Source organism: Oryctolagus cuniculus, chromosome 2 (assembly GCF_051225735.1).
Source record: "Oryctolagus cuniculus isolate XC-2025 breed Fujian yellow rabbit chromosome 2, ASM5122573v1, whole genome shotgun sequence".
NCBI lineage: Eukaryota > Metazoa > Chordata > Mammalia > Lagomorpha > Leporidae > Oryctolagus > Oryctolagus cuniculus.
Window position 1 is genome coordinate 102,958,917 of NC_142868.1, and position 6,376 is coordinate 102,965,292.

A 6,376-nucleotide genomic window follows, 5' to 3' on the forward strand; every position below is an offset into this window, starting at 1 on the left:
TTTGTGTAGGGTTAATTTTATGAGTACACAGTTAATGGAAAATAGATCTTTGTAAAAAGTAGAATTGGAATGGAGAAGGAGGAAGAAGAAGGTGAGAGAGCAGGTAGGAAGGATAGGGTGGGAAGAATCACTATGTTCATAAATTTGAATATATGAAATTCAAGAATTTTGTATTCCTCAAATAAAATTTTTAAAAAATGAAAAAAAAATCCTTACATCTATCATCCATCTCACAATCAATAAACTGGAAACAACAGGAAAAGTCTAATGGACAAGAGTAGTTACAAACCCCAGGACAAGGATGGGCATTTGGTAAGCAGTTAAATCCTTGCTTGGAATGCCTCATCCCATATCAGAGTGCCAGGGTTTAAGTCTTGGTTCCACTTCAGATTCTATTTGTTTGCTAATGCACACTCTGGGATGCAGCAGGTGATGGCCTGTTGGGGTTCCCATCACCCACACTGGAGACATAGATTGAGTTCTGAGCTCCCAATTTCAATCTGACCTGGTGTAGCCACCATGATCAGTTAAGGAGTGGACAGTATATTGGAAATCTCTCTCCGATTTTCAAATAAATAATTTTTTTAAAAAGTGTAATACATTTTGAGATTCAATGATTATACAGCCGTTGTCTCTTCTGTTTAGGAATAGTGTTTTTTCCTTCATACTATTTGTTGCACTCTTTACTTAATGTATGGTTAACCTTATCAGTATTAAGTAATTGAAAATAAAGCTTTGTAAATATCAATAGTGGGGGGGGCTGTGCTGTGGAGTAGTTGATAAAGCCACTGTCTGCAGTGTCAGCATCCCCTATGGGTGCTGGTTCAAGATACAGATGCTCCACTTCTGACCCGCTCTCTGCAATGGCCTTGGGAAAATAGTGGAAGATGGTCCAAATCCTTGGGCTCCTGAACCTGTGTGGGAGACCAAGCAGAAGCCCCAGGTTTCTAGCTTCAATTCGGCCCTGCCCCAGCTGTTGTGGACATTTGATGAGTGAACCAGCAGATGGAACATTCTCTCCCTCTCTCTCTCCCTCTCTCCCTCTCCATTTTTCTCTCTCTCTGCCTCTTTGTAACTCTTCCTTCAAATAAATAAAAATGTTTTTTAAAAAAATTAAGAGTGGGACTAGGAGAGGGAGGAGGAAGAAGTGTTGGAGTTTGAGTCTGAGGAAGAGTAGGGTGGAAAATATCACTATGTTCCCAAATTCTGTGTATATGAAATATATGAAACTTGTATAATTTAAATAAAATTTAAAAATAGTACAATACAGAAATGGAATATTAAAAAGTCATCAAAGTACACATATGGACAGTGGGCATACAGAAAACTGTATAAGGTAAACTCAAGTGAATAGAAGAAAAACCCAAAGTTGACTTTATAGTGCCATCACAATTCAGCAGAATAAGGAACTTTACTTCCTTTCCACTCCATTATTTCTTGAACCTAATTCTGTCAGATTTTCATCCTCCACATTCTATTATAACCACTTTTAATAGATCACCAGTGATGACACAGGACTAAATAAAATGGCAAATTCTCAGTCTCCATCACTTTTTTAAAATTATTATTTGAAATATATATATATATACACACAGAGAGAGAGAGAGAGAGAGAGAGAGGGAGAGAGAGAATCTTCCTTCCCAAATGCCCATAAAAGACCATGCTGAAGCTATCAATGTCTCCCATGTGGGTTATCAGGGACCCTAGTATTTCAACAATCATCTTCTGCCTCCCAATGTGAACCTCAGCAGGAAGCTAGAATTAGAAGCAGACTGAGGACCCAAACCCAGGCACAATGATATGGAATGTTTGTGTCCAAAGTAGCATCTTAATTTCAACAAAAGGTTCTCCATCTCAGTTTCCATATGAGCAGTTCCTTTAAACATTTTTTAATAAATACAAATTTTGGAAGTACAACATTTGGATTATAGCAGCTTTTCCCCCCATAACCTACCTCTGACCTGCAAGCAACCCATCTCCCACTCCCTCTCCCATCCCATTCTTCATCAAGATTCATTTTCAATTATCTTTATATACAGAAGATCAACTTAGTATTTACTAAGTAAAGATTTCAACAGTTTGCATCCACACAGAAACACAAAGTATAAAGTACTGTTTTAGTAGTAGTTTTACCATTAATTCACATAGTACAACACATTAAGGACGGAGATCCTACATGGGGAGTAAGTGCACAGTGACTCCTGTTGTTGACTTAACAATTGACACTCTTATTTATGACATCACTAATCACCCAAGGCTCTTGTCATGAGCTGCCAAGGCTATGAAAGCCTTTTGAGTTCACAAACTGCAACCTTATTTAGACATGGCCATACTCAAAGTGGAAGTTCTCGCCTCCCTTCAGAGAAAGGTACCTCCTTCTTTGATGGCCTGTTCTTTCCGCTGGGATCTTACTCACAGAGTATATGAGCAGTTTCGACAGATGATGAGCACTTCTAGGAATACTCTCTTCCCTGGTCCCAGAAACACTATAATTTCCTTGCTTTCTTAAACCTCAACTGCAGCTCTTTGCTTTGTAGGACATTCTGTACCAAACTCTAGGTATTAGAATGTTTCATAGCTGAATACTCAGATCTTTACCTCCATTTGCATTGTGTCCTTAGGGCATTGCATTTGGTTCTCATGTCTTTTGAATCCATTACATATTGCCCATAAATTATTTATACAATATGAAACTATTCTTTGAACACCAGAGTCACAAAAATGTCCTCTCAGGGCCAAAATCTGGGCACTGGTTCAAGCCTTAGATACTTTACTCCTGATCCAGATCCTTGCTAATGTGCTGGAAAAGCAGAAAATGGCCCTAGTGCTTGGGTCACTATATTCACACATTAGAGCCATTTTGAGATCTAAGCTTCTAGATTTGCCTGACCTGACCTGAGCCTTTGCAGTCATTTGGGAAGTGAACCAGTAGATGGAAGCTTCCTTCTCAAATAAATTATATCATTAAAAAGCAAGTAATAAAATCTGTTCTCTCAACATTTGCCCTGGAATATCTAATAATCATCTTAAAACTGAACTCTGCATTTCCTCCCTAGATTTACTCCTACTCTAATCTTCTTTCTTAATTTTCAGCGAATGGTTTTCCTTTCTTAATGCATAAAGACATTGAAGTAATTCTAGACACACAGACAAGCCATTCTCTTTATCATACCTATGTGTCACCTAATCGGATTTATTCCAGATTCAAAATGCTTATGAAACCCAATTAGTTCTCATCACCTCTACTTTCCCCATTCTGTATGGCTTCTAATATCATCATATTCTCCCAACTTGTGCCCCTGCTACATTCTTGACAACCTATGATCCATTTTCCAAATAGTAACCAAAGTAATTACATTAAAGTGTAGATATAGTCAAGTCACTCTCCTCAAAATTCTTCAGTGGCTTTCAGGCCATTGGGAGAATCTTAAATCCTTATTTATTTAGTCACTGAGTGTATCTCTAAGTTCTTTTTCTAAGTCATGTCCCATCTCCTTTCCCTCATCTTCTGTTACACTCATTAATTACCTTACAGTTGACCTGGTCTCTTTGACACTTCTCAATCAGCCTAAGGAAGCTATTGCTCCAATTCCACTGTACTTACCAGTCCTTTGCCTAAACCTTACTTCCACTGGATACCAACATTGTGCAATCCTAACTTCATTCAGGCCTGTTCAAATGTCCCCACATTAAAGATGGTTCACTGAATATTATTATTATGTCCTTACCCCAACTCGATATAACTCCAATCTATCTCTAAATGGTTCATTTTTATTCACATTTGATCACCAAGTCAAGTGTCACTTTCTCTAAGAAGTACACACTAAGCCAGAAATCTACATCAATTTATTTGCTGGTTTCTCCCACAATATCATATACACTTCTCATCATTTATCCAAGTTGGCAGTTATTCATACATTGGCATGGTTATTTTCCCTTTATACTAGATCCTAATATCCATTAGATAAACAAATGTCCAGCACCTACCTAATTTAGTTCCTTTGCAAATAGCAGATGATGAACAAATTTGGGGAACTAAAATATGGAAGAATAAAAACCACTAAATAAATGAACGATTGAACATCACGATATCCCCTAGTCCAACAAGTACAAAGGAATAAACCCTGAGAAATGTGGGAGCCTAATAAATATGTGGTAGTCTTTTAAAATTAGGAAGAAATGCAGTCTTTAAAGATGCATGCAAGGAAAAGATGAAGCATAACCTTTTGCTAGACTACATTTACCCCCCAACACATGCATGTCTGGCACGCCTGCCTTGTCTGATGTTCAAAAAAACCAAGTAAAGAAGTAAAATAACCTATGGAGAGGTCCAGCCATTGCCTTGAGCTCCAAGAAAGCACTTTCTAGGTACTTGGAATTTCCTGCATGATAACAATATTTTCTTTACTTGGTAGCCTTGGGCTACAGGATATCAGCTTTATCTCCAGAATAGTGAGAGGCTAAGAGCAACCATGTAGGCAGTCAGCTCTGTGATATGACCTGCCCCCAGATAAAACCCTGGACACTGAGGCACAGATGAGCTTCCCTGGTTGGCAGCATACCATGTGAATGGCCACATATGATTTCTGGGGAAATTAGTTTGCCCTCTACCACTCCACTGGGAGAGGAGTGTGATAGACCACAAATGTGAGTACAACAACTTTCAGTAAGTTCTATGAGTCTTGCTGGTATATTATTGAACCTGAGTGTAATCCTGGATATTCCTAAACTTGTAGTTGATGCTAGAAGTGAGGGTAGTCTTGTGCGTCCTGAAGTCTACATGAATGCACCTAACCCAAGTGGTACTAGAGAAGCATGAAGTAGATAAATGAATAGTAGATGAAGTAGATAAATAGTAGATGAAGTAGATAAATGAATGATAAATATTGCTTTTCTTCATGTTTCTTGCATGTTAATAATGAGCCTTAGAATCTATGTCTTAAAATACATTCATATTAGGGCCTCTCTCATATGCTCAAAAATCATAAATAAAAATTATAAAAATAGGTTTACCTCCCTCAAAAATGACAATGATATTTAAATGTGAAATGCAAAAAGCACAATTCTTTGCATGAGATGAGAAGTTAGTCAGTGTTCATTATAGTTTTATTATGATGGTTTTCCTCCTTTCTCCTTATCCAAAGAGTTGGAATTACTCAAGTTTCTCTCCATGACCTTTGTGGCCAAGACTTTTAAACATTTGTCAAAATATTTTTTCTTCTTCTGAGACACAGTTAGATCCTATTTCCCAGGTTCCCTTATAATTGTTATATTGTTAGACAAAATTCTAATCAAGGAATATTAGCAAAGTTCCAGCTTTGAGGCATTAAATAGTTATACATGATTTCTTCAGTACTGGCTGACTGGAGAAGAGCCTCTGGGATGATTTTGGGAGCCTACTGGAAAGGCATTACTACAGAAGACTGAATATTTTTAAATGGCCCCAATACACCACCTAACCCCCTAGAATATTCTTGGTCCATTTTATATGGGTGAGAAACAAACTTCCTACATTGAGCTATCACACATTTGAATCTTTTATTTAGTATAACCTGGTTTACCCCAGAGAATGCAGGTCTCTGTTCTTATTTTTCTGGTTTTTCTTCATTGTATCAACTGCAAAATTACTTATTACACTTTGGACAGTGTGCCTAATCTATAAGGCATGCAGTCTTCTCAGAACTCTTAAACCTCCTTATTTGATTTATAGTGGTATAAATTTAATTCTTCAACAAACAGCTATAACTCTCCTTCTGCCTTGCTTAAACTACTGAGAGAATTCCTCAATTTATAAAATAGAGCTCAAATTCACTAGCAACTGGGCATTCTTGTAGGGATTTAAGTTTACGTTTAATTTCTCTTAATAAACTTCATATATTTTGTTCTGTATTTTCCATTTATGACATTATGCTTGCTCAATTCCACTCTTCTTATCTGGGAACACTTTTATGCTGCCTCTGTACACATCTACCTTGAAATTCCAAACCAAATAGCATATAAAATAACTCTTTCACTGCTTAATGAAAATAACATTTCATCTGTCCTTGGTAGTACTAAGAAGTACATATATACATTTATATAAAAAGATTTATTTACATTATAGCAGATTATAGTAGAGATTCACTCAGCAAGATATATATATAGATATATATAAATATATGTACAGATATAGATATAGATATGACTCCTTGCTATAGTTCTCTGAGAGTCCTTGTAAGGGTCATACATGAAAAGGTAAAGGTATCTGGAGTGTTACAGATTGAACACCACTTATGAAAGAGTGTACTCACACTAGAAGCAAATGATATACACAAAATGAGAACACTGCCTTATAAAAATGTTTTGAAACAATAAGAATGATAAGTATGTATCTTAT